This window comes from Schistocerca gregaria, unplaced genomic scaffold, assembly GCF_023897955.1.
Source record: "Schistocerca gregaria isolate iqSchGreg1 unplaced genomic scaffold, iqSchGreg1.2 ptg000077l, whole genome shotgun sequence".
In the NCBI taxonomy this organism is placed as follows: Eukaryota; Metazoa; Arthropoda; class Insecta; order Orthoptera; family Acrididae; genus Schistocerca; species Schistocerca gregaria.
The window spans coordinates 13,828,661-13,844,387 of NW_026061710.1; the positions used below are offsets into that span (position 1 = coordinate 13,828,661).

General features: G+C 46.4%; 1 non-coding gene across 1 annotated transcript; it reads right to left on the reverse strand.

Annotated features, from left to right (window-relative positions):
• Window positions 1-3,991: 3,991 nt before the first annotated feature.
• Window positions 3,992-4,063, reverse strand: Trnai-aau (transfer RNA isoleucine (anticodon AAU)). The gene has a single exon. It is a non-coding gene; the product is annotated as a tRNA-Ile (tRNA).
• Between the last annotated feature and the right edge of the window lie 11,664 nt (window positions 4,064-15,727).

Below are 15,727 nucleotides of genomic sequence, written 5' to 3' on the forward strand. Positions count from 1 at the left end.
TCCTAACGTCACACTCGTCACGTACTTCACTTTTATGTCATAATCATTTCTGAGAGGCAAAGAAATTGCATGACAACAAGCAGAGCTAGTGGCGTCAAAATTAACACACATACTTTATGTGACTCAAAAGCCGAACGAGTTACTTTCCGACGTTGTTTTAGATGTGCAAGTGCCAGTCAAAACTCGCGGTGTCGGCACTCTGCCGACCATTTCGTTAGTTAACACCGGTCTTGCTGTGTGTGTTTCAAGCTCAAGAGCATCTCCAAGCAAAAAATGGTCAACAGCAACATTCAGACGGTTTCGTACTGCTCAATTGCTACATTAAAACGGTATGTTTCTTTTTCAGAACTGGAAAAACACAAGCGTGACAGCATTCGAACCTGTAATCTTCAGATACGAAGTCCGACGCCTTATCCATTAGACCACACGGTCACTGACGATCAACATTTACATGTATACGACTCATCTCGAAACGCTCACACCCCTGAGGATTTGTGTTTTCGTTCTACACAGCCGCTGCCCCTTGCTCTTTCCCACCCATTCGTTACATTCAACCTCTGACGAGACCGACCAAATATAGACTGAGAAACAAGACCACACAATTTGTGCATTCGGAATCGAAGGCAGGCCGTCCCTCGCCGCATTTGCTACGATGGCCATTTGCTACTTCTGCAGAAGCGGCGGCGGCGACGACGACGACGACAACGACGACGACGAAGATCGCGAGAGACTCTGAGATATGTGAGAAATACATCTATAAAATGTAATTCAGACTGCCTCGTCCCACCTTATGCTGTACCGCTTTGGCAAATGCTTTATCTGCGCCATTCGCCTTAATCACATCTGAGAGTAAATCTTAAAAAAACGCCTGTCGCTAATTGTTCGTCATCACAGGTACTGTTTGCTATACGGCCACGACGCGCAACTGATTTCCAAAATTCATCTTTCTCCTGTGAGGATGGAACTTACAACCCCTGGTTTATTAGACCAGTGCTCTACCACTGAGCTAAAGAGGCGCGGCCTAGCGGTACTCTTGGGTACTTCGTCCTTACGGTCGTCTGCACCATCAGACTTTAGCTGACAACACTTCATATTACCGGCTAATATTTGCAGCTATGGCGACAAATTACTGCTTGGCTACACATCTGACACGTAACCGATGTGCTCTCCAAACCACAACACTTGCTTTTCAGAACATGTCTTTCACACATGTCTACAAAATCACCTTCACCTTCAAATACAGTTTCCTTGCGACTGACAGAGACGTAGGCAAAGTTTAAAGTTGCTATTTCCATTAAATCTCGTTAATCAGAAAAACGGTAATTTACACCTGCAGCGGAACAAAATTCCGTTCCGCCCAGCGTCTGGCTCGAACCCACGACCCTGGGATTAAGAGTCTGACGCTCTACCGACTGAGATAGCCGGCTACCTCGGTGAATACTTGCCGGGTAGCACGTCACACAGTACTCGTTTGGGTTGGGTGGTCCCATACAGAATCTCTCCATGCTGCCTAATGTTTTCCTAACGTCACACTCGTCACGTACTTCACTTTTATGTCATAATCATTTCTGAGAGGCAAAGAAATTGCATGCCAACAAGCAGAGCTAGTGGCGTCAAAATTAACACACATACTTTATGTGACTCAAAAGCCGAACGAGTTACTTTCCGACGTTGTTTTAGATGTGCAAGTGCCAGTCAAAACTCGCGGTGTCGGCACTCTGCCGACCATTTCGTTAGTTAACACCGGTCTTGCTGTGTGTGTTTCAAGCTCAAGAGCATCTCCAAGCAAAAAATGGTCAACAGCAACATTCAGACGGTTTCGTACTGCTCAATTGCTACATTAAAACGGTATGTTTCTTTTTCAGAACTGGAAAAACACAAGCGTGACAGCATTCGAACCTGTAATCTTCAGATACGAAGTCCGACGCCTTATCCATTAGACCACACGGTCACTGACGATCAACATTTACATGTATACGACTCATCTCGAAACGCTCACACCCCTGAGGATTTGTGTTTTCGTTCTACACAGCCGCTGCCCCTTGCTCTTTCCCACCCATTCGTTACATTCAACCTCTGACGAGACCGACCAAATATAGACTGAGAAACAAGACCACACAATTTGTGCATTCGGAATCGAAGGCAGGCCGTCCCTCGCCGCATTTGCTACGATGGCCATTTGCTACTTCTGCAGAAGCGGCGGCGGCGACGACGACGACGACGACGACGACGAAGATCGCGAGAGACTCTGAGATATGTGAGAAATACATCTATAAAATGTAATTCAGACTGCCTCGTCCCACCTTATGCTGTACCGCTTTGGCAAATGCTTTATCTGCGCCATTCGCCTTAATCACATCTGAGAGTAAATCTTAAAAAAACGCCTGTCGCTAATTGTTCGTCATCACAGGTACTGTTTGCTATGGGGCCACGACGCGCAACTGATTTCCAAAATTCATCTTTCTCCTGTGAGGATGGAACTTACAACCCCTGGTTTATTAGACCAGTGCTCTACCACTGAGCTAAAGAGCCGCGGCCTAGCGGTACTCTTGGGTACTTCGTCCTTACGGTCGTCTGCACCATCAGACTTTAGCTGACAACACTTCATATTACCGGCTAATATTTGCAGCTATGGCGACAAATTACTGCTTGGCTACACATCTGACACGTAACCGATGTGCTCTCCAAACCACAACACTTGCTTTTCAGAACATGTCTTTCACACATGTCTACAAAATCACCTTCACCTTCAAATACAGTTTCCTTGCGACTGACAGAGACGTAGGCAAAGTTTAAAGTTGCTATTTCCATTAAATCTCGTTAATCAGAAAAACGGTAATTTACACCTGCAGCGGAACAAAATTCCCTTCCGCCCAGCGTCTGGCTCGAACCCACGACCCTGGGATTAAGAGTCTGACGCTCTACCGACTGAGATAGCCGGCTACCTCGGTGAATACTTGCCGGGTAGCACGTCACACAGTACTCGTTTGGGTTGGGTGGTCCCATACAGAATCTCTCCATGCTGCCTAATGTTTTCCTAACGTCACACTCGTCACGTACTTCACTTTTATGTCATAATCATTTCTGAGAGGCAAAGAAATTGCATGACAACAAGCAGAGCTAGTGGCGTCAAAATTAACACACATACTTTATGTGACTCAAAAGCCGAACGAGTTACTTTCCGACGTTGTTTTAGATGTGCAAGTGCCAGTCAAAACTCGCGGTGTCGGCACTCTGCCGACCATTTCGTTAGTTAACACCGGTCTTGCTGTGTGTGTTTCAAGCTCAAGAGCATCTCCAAGCAAAAAATGTTCAACAGCAACATTCAGACGGTTTCGTACTGCTCAATTGCTACATTAAAACGGTATGTTTCTTTTTCAGAACTGGAAAAACACAAGCGTGACAGCATTCGAACCTGTAATCTTCAGATACGAAGTCCGACGCCTTATCCATTAGACCACACGGTCACTGACGATCAACATTTACGTGTATACGACTCATCTCGAAACGCTCACACCCCTGAGGATTTGTGTTTTCGTTCTACACAGCCGCTGCCCCTTGCTCTTTCCCACCCATTCGTTACATTCAACCTCTGACGAGACCGACCAAATATAGACTGAGAAACAAGACCACACAATTTGTGCATTCGGAATCGAAGGCAGGCCGTCCCTCGCCGCATTTGCTACGATGGCCATTTGCTACTTCTGCAGAAGCGGCGGCGGCGGCGACGACGACGACGACGACGACGACGACGACGACGACGAAGATCGCGAGAGACTCTGAGATATGTGAGAAATACATCTATAAAATGTAATTCAGACTGCCTCGTCCCACCTTATGCTGTACCGCTTTGGCAAATGCTTTATCTGCGCCATTCGCCTTAATCACATCTGAGAGTAAATCTTAAAAAAACGCCTGTCGCTAATTGTTCGTCATCACAGGTACTGTTTGCTATACGGCCACGACGCGCAACTGATTTCCAAAATTCATCTTTCTCCTGTGAGGATGGAACTCACAACCCCTGGTTTATTAGACCAGTGCTCTACCACTGAGCTAAAGAGGCGCGGCCTAGCGGTACTCTTGGGTACTTCGTCCTTACGGTCGTCTGCACCATCAGACTTTAGCTGACAACACTTCATATTACCGGCTAATATTTGCAGCTATGGCGACAAATTACTGCTTGGCTACACATCTGACACGTAACCGATGTGCTCTCCAAACCACAACACTTGCTTTTCAGAACATGTCTTTCACACATGTCTACAAAATCACCTTCACCTTCAAATACAGTTTCCTTGCGACTGACAGAGACGTAGGCAAAGTTTAAAGTTGCTATTTCCATTAAATCTCGTTAATCAGAAAAACGGTAATTTACACCTGCAGCGGAACAAAATTCCGTTCCGCCCAGCGTCTGGCTCGAACCCACGACCCTGGGATTAAGAGTCTGACGCTCTACCGACTGAGATAGCCGGCTACCTCGGTAAATACTTGCCGGGTAGCACGTCACACAGTACTCGTTTGGGTTGGGTGGTCCCATACAGAATCTCTCCATGCTGCCTAATGTTTTCCTAACGTCACACTCGTCACGTACTTCACTTTTATGTCATAATCATTTCTGAGAGGCAAAGAAATTGCATGCCAACAAGCAGAGCTAGTGGCGTCAAAATTAACACACATACTTTATGTGACTCAAAAGCCGAACGAGTTACTTTCCGACGTTGTTTTAGATGTGCAAGTGCCAGTCAAAACTCGCGGTGTCGGCACTCTGCCGACCATTTCGTTAGTTAACACCGGTCTTGCTGTGTGTGTTTCAAGCTCAAGAGCATCTCCAAGCAAAAAATGGTCAACAGCAACATTCAGACGGTTTCGTACTGCTCAATTGCTACATTAAAACGGTATGTTTCTTTTTCAGAACTGGAAAAACACAAGCGTGACAGCATTCGAACCTGTAATCTTCAGATACGAAGTCCGACGCCTTATCCATTAGACCACACGGTCACTGACGATCAACATTTACATTTATACGACTCATCTCGAAACGCTCACACCCCTGAGGATTTGTGTTTTCGTTCTACACAGCCGCTGCCCCTTGCTCTTTCCCACCCATTCGTTACATTCAACCTCTGACGAGACCGACCAAATATAGACTGAGAAACAAGACCACACAATTTGTGCATTCGGAATCGAAGGCAGGCCGTCCCTCGCCGCATTTGCTACGATGGCCATTTGCTACTTCTGCAGAAGCGGCGGCGGCGGCGACGACGACGACGACGACGACGACGACGACGACGACGACGAAGATCGCGAGAGACTCTGAGATATGTGAGAAATACATCTATAAAATGTAATTCAGACTGCCTCGTCCCACCTTATGCTGTACCGCTTTGGCAAATGCTTTATCTGCGCCATTCGCCTTAATCACATCTGAGAGTAAATCTTAAAAAAACGCCTGTCGCTAATTGTTCGTCATCACAGGTACTGTTTGCTATGGGGCCACGACGCGCAACTGATTTCCAAAATTCATCTTTCTCCTGTGAGGATGGAACTTACAACCCCTGGTTTATTAGACCAGTGCTCTACCACTGAGCTAAAGAGGCGCGGCCTAGCGGTACTCTTGGGTACTTCGTCCTTACGGTCGTCTGCACCATCAGACTTTAGCTGACAACACTTCATATTACCGGCTAATATTTGCAGCTATGGCGACAAATTACTGCTTGGCTACACATCTGACACGTAACCGATGTGCTCTCCAAACCACAACACTTGCTTTTCAGAACATGTCTTTCACACATGTCTACAAAATCACCTTCACCTTCAAATACAGTTTCCTTGCGACTGACAGAGACGTAGGCAAAGTTTAAAGTTGCTATTTCCATTAAATCTCGTTAATCAGAAAAACGGTAATTTACACCTGCAGCGGAACAAAATTCCGTTCCGCCCAGCGTCTGGCTCGAACCCACGACCCTGGGATTAAGAGTCTGACGCTCTACCGACTGAGATAGCCGGCTACCTCGGTGAATACTTGCCGGGTAGCACGTCACACAGTACTCGTTTGGGTTGGGTGGTCCCATACAGAATCTCTCCATGCTGCCTAATGTTTTCCTAACGTCAGACTCGTCACGTACTTCACTTTTATGTCATAATCATTTCTGAGAGGCAAAGAAATTGCATGCCAACAAGCAGAGCTAGTGGCGTCAAAATTAACACACATACTTTATGTGACTCAAAAGCCGAACGAGTTACTTTCCGACGTTGTTTTAGATGTGCAAGTGCCAGTCAAAACTCGCGGTGTCGGCACTCTGCCGACCATTTCGTTAGTTAACACCGGTCTTGCTGTGTGTGTTTCAAGCTCAAGAGCATCTCCAAGCAAAAAATGGTCAACAGCAACATTCAGACGGTTTCGTACTGCTCAATTGCTACATTAAAACGGTATGTTTCTTTTTCAGAACTGGAAAAACACAAGCGTGACAGCATTCGAACCTGTAATCTTCAGATACGAAGTCCGACGCCTTATCCATTAGACCACACGGTCACTGACGATCAACATTTACATTTATACGACTCATCTCGAAACGCTCACACCCCTGAGGATTTGTGTTTTCGTTCTACACAGCCGCTGCCCCTTGCTCTTTCCCACCCATTCGTTACATTCAACCTCTGACGAGACCGACCAAATATAGACTGAGAAACAAGACCACACAATTTGTGCATTCGGAATCGAAGGCAGGCCGTCCCTCGCCGCATTTGCTACGATGGCCATTTGCTACTTCTGCAGAAGCGGCGGCGACGACGACGACGACGACGACGACGACGACGACGACGACGACGACGACGAAGATCGCGAGAGACTCTGAGATATGTGAGAAATACATCTATAAAATGTAATTCAGACTGCCTCGTCCCACCTTATGCTGTACCGCTTTGGCAAATGCTTTATCTGCGCCATTCGCCTTAATCACATCTGAGAGTAAATCTTAAAAAAACGCCTGTCGCTAATTGTTCGTCATCACAGGTACTGTTTGCTATGGGGCCACGACGCGCAACTGATTTCCAAAATTCATCTTTCTCCTGTGAGGATGGAACTTACAACCCCTGGTTTATTAGACCAGTGCTCTACCACTGAGCTAAAGAGGCGCGGCCTAGCGGTACTCTTGGGTACTTCGTCCTTACGGTCGTCTGCACCATCAGACTTTAGCTGACAACACTTCATATTACCGGCTAATATTTGCAGCTATGGCGACAAATTACTGCTTGGCTACACATCTGACACGTAACCGATGTGCTCTCCAAACCACAACACTTGCTTTTCAGAACATGTCTTTCACACATGTCTACAAAATCACCTTCACCTTCAAATACAGTTTCCTTGCGACTGACAGAGATGTAGGCAAAGTTTAAAGTTGCTATTTCCATTAAATCTCGTTAATCAGAAAAACGGTAATTTACACCTGCAGCGGAACAAAATTCCGTTCCGCCCAGCGTCTGGCTCGAACCCACGACCCTGGGATTAAGAGTCTGACGCTCTACCGACTGAGATAGCCGGCTACCTCGGTGAATACTTGCCGGGTAGCACGTCACACAGTACTCGTTTGGGTTGGGTGGTCCCATACAGAATCTCTCCATGCTGCCTAATGTTTTCCTAACGTCACACTCGTCACGTACTTCACTTTTATGTCATAATCATTTCTGAGAGGCAAAGAAATTGCATGACAACAAGCAGAGCTAGTGGCGTCAAAATTAACACACATACTTTATGTGACTCAAAAGCCGAACGAGTTACTTTCCGACGTTGTTTTAGATGTGCAAGTGTCAGTCAAAACTCGCGGTGTCGGCACTCTGCCGACCATTTCGTTAGTTAACACCGGTCTCGCTGTGTGTGTTTCAAGCTCAAGAGCATCTCCAAGCAAAAAATGGTCAACAGCAACATTCAGACGGTTTCGTACTGCTCAATTGCTACATTAAAACGGTATGTTTCTTTTTCAGAACTGGAAAAACACAAGCGTGAGAGCATTCGAACCTGTAATCTTCAGAGCCGAAGTCCGACGCCTTATCCATTAGGCCACACGGTCACTGACGACCAACATTTACATGTATACGACTCATCTCGAAACGCTCACACCCCTGAGGATTTGTGTTTTCGTTCTACACAGCCGCTGCCCCTTGCTCTTTCCCACCCATTCGTTACATTCAACCTCTGACGAGACCGACCAAATATAGACTGAGAAACAAGACCACACAATTTGTGCATTCGGAATCGAAGGCAGGCCGTCCCTCGCCGCATTTGCTACGATGGCCATTTGCTACTTCTGCAGAAGCGGCGGCGGCGACGACGACGACGACGACGACGACGACCGCGAGAGACTCTGAGATATGTGAGAAATACATCTATAAAATGTAATTCAGACTGCCTCGTCCCACCTTATGCTGTACCGCTTTGGCAAATGCTTTATCTGCGCCATTCGCCTTAATCACATCTGAGAGTAAATCTTAAAAAAAACGCCTGTCGCTAATTGTTCGTCATCACAGGTACTGTTTACTATACGGCCACTACGCGCAACTGATTTCCAAAATTCATCTTTCTCCTGTGAGGATGGAACTTACAACCCCTGGTTTATTAGACCAGTGCTCTACCACTGAGCTAAAGAGGCGCGGCCTAGCGGTACTCTTGGGTACTTCGTCCTTACGGTCGTCTGCACCATCAGACTTTAGCTGACAACACTTCATATTACCGGCTAATATTTGCAGCTATGGCGACAAATTACTGCTTGGCTACACATCTGACACGTAACCGATGTGCTCTCCAAACCACAACACTTGCTTTTCAGAACATGTCTTTCACACATGTCTACAAAATCACCTTCACCTTCAAATACAGTTTCCTTGCGACTGACAGAGACGTAGGCAAAGTTTAAAGTTGCTATTTCCATTAAATCTCGTTAATCAGAAAAACGGTAATTTACACCTGCAGCGGAACAAAATTCCGTTCCGCCCAGCGTCTGGCTCGAACCCACGACCCTGGGATTAAGAGTCTGACGCTCTACCGACTGAGATAGCCGGCTACCTCGGTGAATACTTGCCGGGTAGCACGTCACACAGTACTCGTTTGGGTTGGGTGGTCCCATACAGAATCTCTCCATGCTGCCTAATGTTTTCCTAACGTCACACTCGTCACGTACTTCACTTTTATGTCATAATCATTTCTGAGAGGCAAAGAAATTGCATGACAACAAGCAGAGCTAGTGGCGTCAAAATTAACACACATACTTTATGTGACTCAAAAGCCGAACGAGTTACTTTCCGACGTTGTTTTAGATGTGCAAGTGTCAGTCAAAACTCGCGGTGTCGGCACTCTGCCGACCATTTCGTTAGTTAACACCGGTCTCGCTGTGTGTGTTTCAAGCTCAAGAGCATCTCCAAGCAAAAAATGGTCAACAGCAACATTCAGACGGTTTCGTACTGCTCAATTGCTACATTAAAACGGTATGTTTCTTTTTCAGAACTGGAAAAACACAAGCGTGAGAGCATTCGAACCTGTAATCTTCAGAGCCGAAGTCCGACGCCTTATCCATTAGGCCACACGGTCACTGACGACCAACATTTACATGTATACGACTCATCTCGAAACGCTCACACCCCTGAGGATTTGTGTTTTCGTTCTACACAGCCGCTGCCCCTTGCTCTTTCCCACCCATTCGTTACATTCAACCTCTGACGAGACCGACCAAATATAGACTGAGAAACAAGACCACACAATTTGTGCATTCGGAATCGAAGGCAGGCCGTCCCTCGCCGCATTTGCTACGATGGCCATTTGCTACTTCTGCAGAAGCGGCGGCGGCGACGACGACGACGACGACGACGACGACGACGACGACCGCGAGAGACTCTGAGATATGTGAGAAATACATCTATAAAATGTAATTCAGACTGCCTCGTCCCACCTTATGCTGTACCGCTTTGGCAAATGCTTTATCTGCGCCATTCGCCTTAATCACATCTGAGAGTAAATCTTAAAAAAAACGCCTGTCGCTAATTGTTCGTCATCACAGGTACTGTTTACTATACGGCCACTACGCGCAACTGATTTCCAAAATTCATCTTTCTCCTGTGAGGATGGAACTTACAACCCCTGGTTTATTAGACCAGTGCTCTACCACTGAGCTAAAGAGGCGCGGCCTAGCGGTACTCTTGGGTACTTCGTCCTTACGGTCGTCTGCACCATCAGACTTTAGCTGACAACACTTCATATTACCGGCTAATATTTGCAGCTATGGCGACAAATTACTGCTTGGCTACACATCTGACACGTAACCGATGTGCTCTCCAAACCACAACACTTGCTTTTCAGAACATGTCTTTCACACATGTCTACAAAATCACCTTCACCTTCAAATACAGTTTCCTTGCGACTGACAGAGACGTAGGCAAAGTTTAAAGTTGCTATTTCCATTAAATCTCGTTAATCAGAAAAACGGTAATTTACACCTGCAGCGGAACAAAATTCCGTTCCGCCCAGCGTCTGGCTCGAACCCACGACCCTGGGATTAAGAGTCTGACGCTCTACCGACTGAGATAGCCGGCTACCTCGGTGAATACTTGCCGGGTAGCACGTCACACAGTACTCGTTTGGGTTGGGTGGTCCCATACAGAATCTCTCCATGCTGCCTAATGTTTTCCTAACGTCACACTCGTCACGTACTTCACTTTTATGTCATAATCATTTCTGAGAGGCAAAGAAATTGCATGACAACAAGCAGAGCTAGTGGCGTCAAAATTAACACACATACTTTATGTGACTCAAAAGCCGAACGAGTTACTTTCCGACGTTGTTTTAGATGTGCAAGTGTCAGTCAAAACTCGCGGTGTCGGCACTCTGCCGACCATTTCGTTAGTTAACACCGGTCTTGCTGTGTGTGTTTCAAGCTCAAGAGCATCTCCAAGCAAAAAATGGTCAACAGCAACATTCAGACGGTTTCGTACTGCTCAATTGCTACATTAAAACGGTATGTTTCTTTTTCAGAACTGGAAAAACACAAGCGTGACAGCATTCGAACCTGTAATCTTCAGAGCCGAAGTCCGACGCCTTATCCATTAGGCCACACGGTCACTGACGACCAACATTTACATGTATACGACTCATCTCGAAACGCTCACACCCCTGAGGATTTGTGTTTTCGTTCTACACAGCCGCTGCCCCTTGCTCTTTCCCACCCATTCGTTACATTCAACCTCTGACGAGACCGACCAAATATAGACTGAGAAACAAGACCACACAATTTGTGCATTCGGAATCGAAGGCAGGCCGTCCCTCGCCGCATTTGCTACGATGGCCATTTGCTACTTCTGCAGAAGCGGCGGCGGCGACGACGACGACGACGACGACGACGACGACGACGACCGCGAGAGACTCTGAGATATGTGAGAAATACATCTATAAAATGTAATTCAGACTGCCTCGTCCCACCTTATGCTGTACCGCTTTGGCAAATGCTTTATCTGCGCCATTCGCCTTAATCACATCTGAGAGTAAATCTTAAAAAAAACGCCTGTCGCTAATTGTTCGTCATCACAGGTACTGTTTACTATACGGCCACTACGCGCAACTGATTTCCAAAATTCATCTTTCTCCTGTGAGGATGGAACTTACAACCCCTGGTTTATTAGACCAGTGCTCTACCACTGAGCTAAAGAGGCGCGGCCTAGCGGTACTCTTGGGTACTTCGTCCTTACGGTCGTCTGCACCATCAGACTTTAGCTGACAACACTTCATATTACCGGCTAATATTTGCAGCTATGGCGACAAATTACTGCTTGGCTACACATCTGACACGTAACCGATGTGCTCTCCAAACCACAACACTTGCTTTTCAGAACATGTCTTTCACACATGTCTACAAAATCACCTTCACCTTCAAATACAGTTTCCTTGCGACTGACAGAGACGTAGGCAAAGTTTAAAGTTGCTATTTCCATTAAATCTCGTTAATCAGAAAAACGGTAATTTACACCTGCAGCGGAACAAAATTCCGTTCCGCCCAGCGTCTGGCTCGAACCCACGACCCTGGGATTAAGAGTCTGACGCTCTACCGACTGAGATAGCCGGCTACCTCGGTGAATACTTGCCGGGTAGCACGTCACACAGTACTCGTTTGGGTTGGGTGGTCCCATACAGAATCTCTCCATGCTGCCTAATGTTTTCCTAACGTCACACTCGTCACGTACTTCACTTTTATGTCATAATCATTTCTGAGAGGCAAAGAAATTGCATGACAACAAGCAGAGCTAGTGGCGTCAAAATTAACACACATACTTTATGTGACTCAAAAGCCGAACGAGTTACTTTCCGACGTTGTTTTAGATGTGCAAGTGTCAGTCAAAACTCGCGGTGTCGGCACTCTGCCGACCATTTCGTTAGTTAACACCGGTCTTGCTGTGTGTGTTTCAAGCTCAAGAGCATCTCCAAGCAAAAAATGGTCAACAGCAACATTCAGACGGTTTCGTACTGCTCAATTGCTACATTAAAACGGTATGTTTCTTTTTCAGAACTGGAAAAACACAAGCGTGACAGCATTCGAACCTGTAATCTTCAGAGCCGAAGTCCGACGCCTTATCCATTAGACCACACGGTCACTGACGATCAACATTTACATGTATACGACTCATCTCGAAACGCTCACACCCCTGAGGATTTGTGTTTTCGTTCTACACAGCCGCTGCCCCTTGCTCTTTCCCACCCATTCGTTACATTCAACCTCTGACGAGACCGACCAAATATAGACTGAGAAACAAGACCACACAATTTGTGCATTCGGAATCGAAGGCAGGCCGTCCCTCGCCGCATTTGCTACGATGGCCATTTGCTACTTCTGCAGAAGCGGCGGCGGCGACGACGACGACGACGACGACGACGACCGCGAGAGACTCTGAGATATGTGAGAAATACATCTATAAAATGTAATTCAGACTGCCTCGTCCCACCTTATGCTGTACCGCTTTGGCAAATGCTTTATCTGCGCCATTCGCCTTAATCACATCTGAGAGTAAATCTTAAAAAAACGCCTGTCGCTAATTGTTCGTCATCACAGGTACTGTTTGCTATACGGCCACGACGCGCAACTGATTTCCAAAATTCATCTTTCTCCTGTGAGGATGGAACTTACAACCTCTGGTTTATTAGACCAGTGCTCTACCACTGAGCTAAAGAGGCGCGGCCTAGCGGTACTCTTGGGTACTTCGTCCTTACGGTCGTCTGCACCATCAGACTTTAGCTGACAACACTTCATATTACCGGCTAATATTTGCAGCTATGGCGACAAATTACTGCTTGGCTACACATCTGACACGTAACCGACTTGCTCTCCAAACCACAACACTTGCTTTTCAGAACATGTCTTTCACACATGTCTACAAAATCACCTTCACCTTCAAATACAGTTTCCTTGCGACTGACAGAGACGTAGGCAAAGTTTAAAGTTGCTATTTCCATTAAATCTCGTTAATCAGAAAAACGGTAATTTACACCTGCAGCGGAACAAAATTCCGTTCCGCCCAGCGTCTGGCTCGAACCCACGACCCTGGGATTAAGAGTCTGACGCTCTACCGACTGAGATAGCCGGCTACCTCGGTGAATACTTTCCGGGTAGCACGTCACACAGTACTCGTTTGGGTTGGGTGGTCCCATACAGAATCTCTCCATGCTGCCTAATGTTTTCCTAACGTCACACTCGTCACGTACTTCACTTTTATGTCATAATCATTTCTGAGAGGCAAAGAAATTGCATGACAACAAGCAGAGCTAGTGGCGTCAAAATTAACACACATACTTTATGTGACTCAAAAGCCGAACGAGTTACTTTCCGACGTTGTTTTAGATGTGCAAGTGTCAGTCAAAACTCGCGGTGTCGGCTCTCTGCCGACCATTTCGTTTGTTAACACCGGTCTTGCTGTGTGTGTTTCAAGCTCAAGAGCATCTCCAAGCAAAAAATGGTCAACAGCAACATTCAGACGGTTTCGTACTGCTCAATTGCTACATTAAAACGGTATGTTTCTTTTTCAGAACTGGAAAAACACAAGCGTGACAGCATTCGAACCTGTAATCTTCAGAGCCGAAGTCGGACGCCTTATCCATTAGACCACACGGTCACTGACGATCAACATTTACATGTATACGACTCATCTCGAAACGCTCACACCCCTGAGGATTTGTGTTTTCGTTCTACACAGCCGCTGCCCCTTGCTCTTTCCCACCCATTCGTTACATTCAACCTCTGACGAGACCGACCAAATATAGACTGAGAAACAAGACCACACAATTTGTGAATTCGGAGTCGAAGGCAGGCCGTCCCTCGCCGCATTTGCTACGATGGCCATTTGCTACTTCTGCAGAAGCGGCGGCGACGACGACGACGACGACGACGACGACGACGACGAAGATCGCGAGAGACTCTGAGATATGTGAGAAATACATCTATAAAATGTAATTCAGACTGCCTCGTCCCACCTTATGCTGTACCGCTTTGGCAAATGCTTTATCTGCGCCATTCGCCTTAATCACATCTGAGAGTAAATCTTAAAAAAAAAGCCTGTCGCTAATTGTTCGTCATCACAGGTACTGTTTACTATACGGCCACGACGCGCAACTGATTTCCAAAATTCATCTTTCTCCTGTGAGGATGGAACTTACAACCCCTGGTTTATTAGACCAGTGCTCTACCACTGAGCTAAAGAGGCGCGGCCTAGCGGTACTCTTGGGTACTTCGCCCTTACGGTCGTCTGCACCATCAGACTTTAGCTGACAACACTTTATATTACCGGCTAATATTTGCAGCTATGGCGACAAATTACTGCTTGGCTACACATCTGACACGTAACCGATGTGCTCTCCAAACCACAACACTTGCTTTTCAGAACATGTCTTTCACACATGTCTACAAAATCACCTTCACCTTCAAATACAGTTTCTTTGCGACTGACAGAGACGTAGGCAAAGTTTAAAGTTGCTATTTCCATTAAATCTCGTTAATCAGAAAAACGGTAATTTACACCTGCAGCGGAACAAAATTCCGTTCCGCCCAGCGTCTCGCTCGAACCCACGACCCTGGGATTAAGAGTCTGACGCTCTACCGACTGAGATAGCCGGCTACCTCGGTGAATACTTGCCGGGTAGCACGTCACACAGTACTCGTTTGGGTTGGGTGGTCCCATACAGAATCTCTCCATGCTGCCTAATGTTTTCCTAACGTCACACTCGTCACGTACTTCACTTTTATGTCATAATCATTTCTGAGAGGCAAAGAAATTGCATGACAACAAGCAGAGCTAGTGGCGTCAAAATTAACACACATACTTTATGTGACTCAAAAGCCGAACGAGTTACTTTCCGACGTTGTTTTAGATGTGCAAGTGTCAGTCAAAACTCGTGGTGTCGGCACTCTGCCGACCATTTCGTTAGTTAACACCGGTCTTGCTGTGTGTGTTTCAAGCTCAAGAGCATCTCCAAGCAAAAAATGGTCAACAGCAACATTCAGACGGTTTCGTACTGCTCAATTGCTACATTAAAACGGTATGTTTCTTTTTCAGAACTGGAAAAACACAAGCGTGAGAGCATTCGAACCTGTAATCTTCAGAGCCGAAGTCCGACGCCTTATCCATTAGGCCACACGGTCACTGACGACCAACACTTACATGTATACGACTCATCTCGAAACGCTCACACCCCTGAGGATTT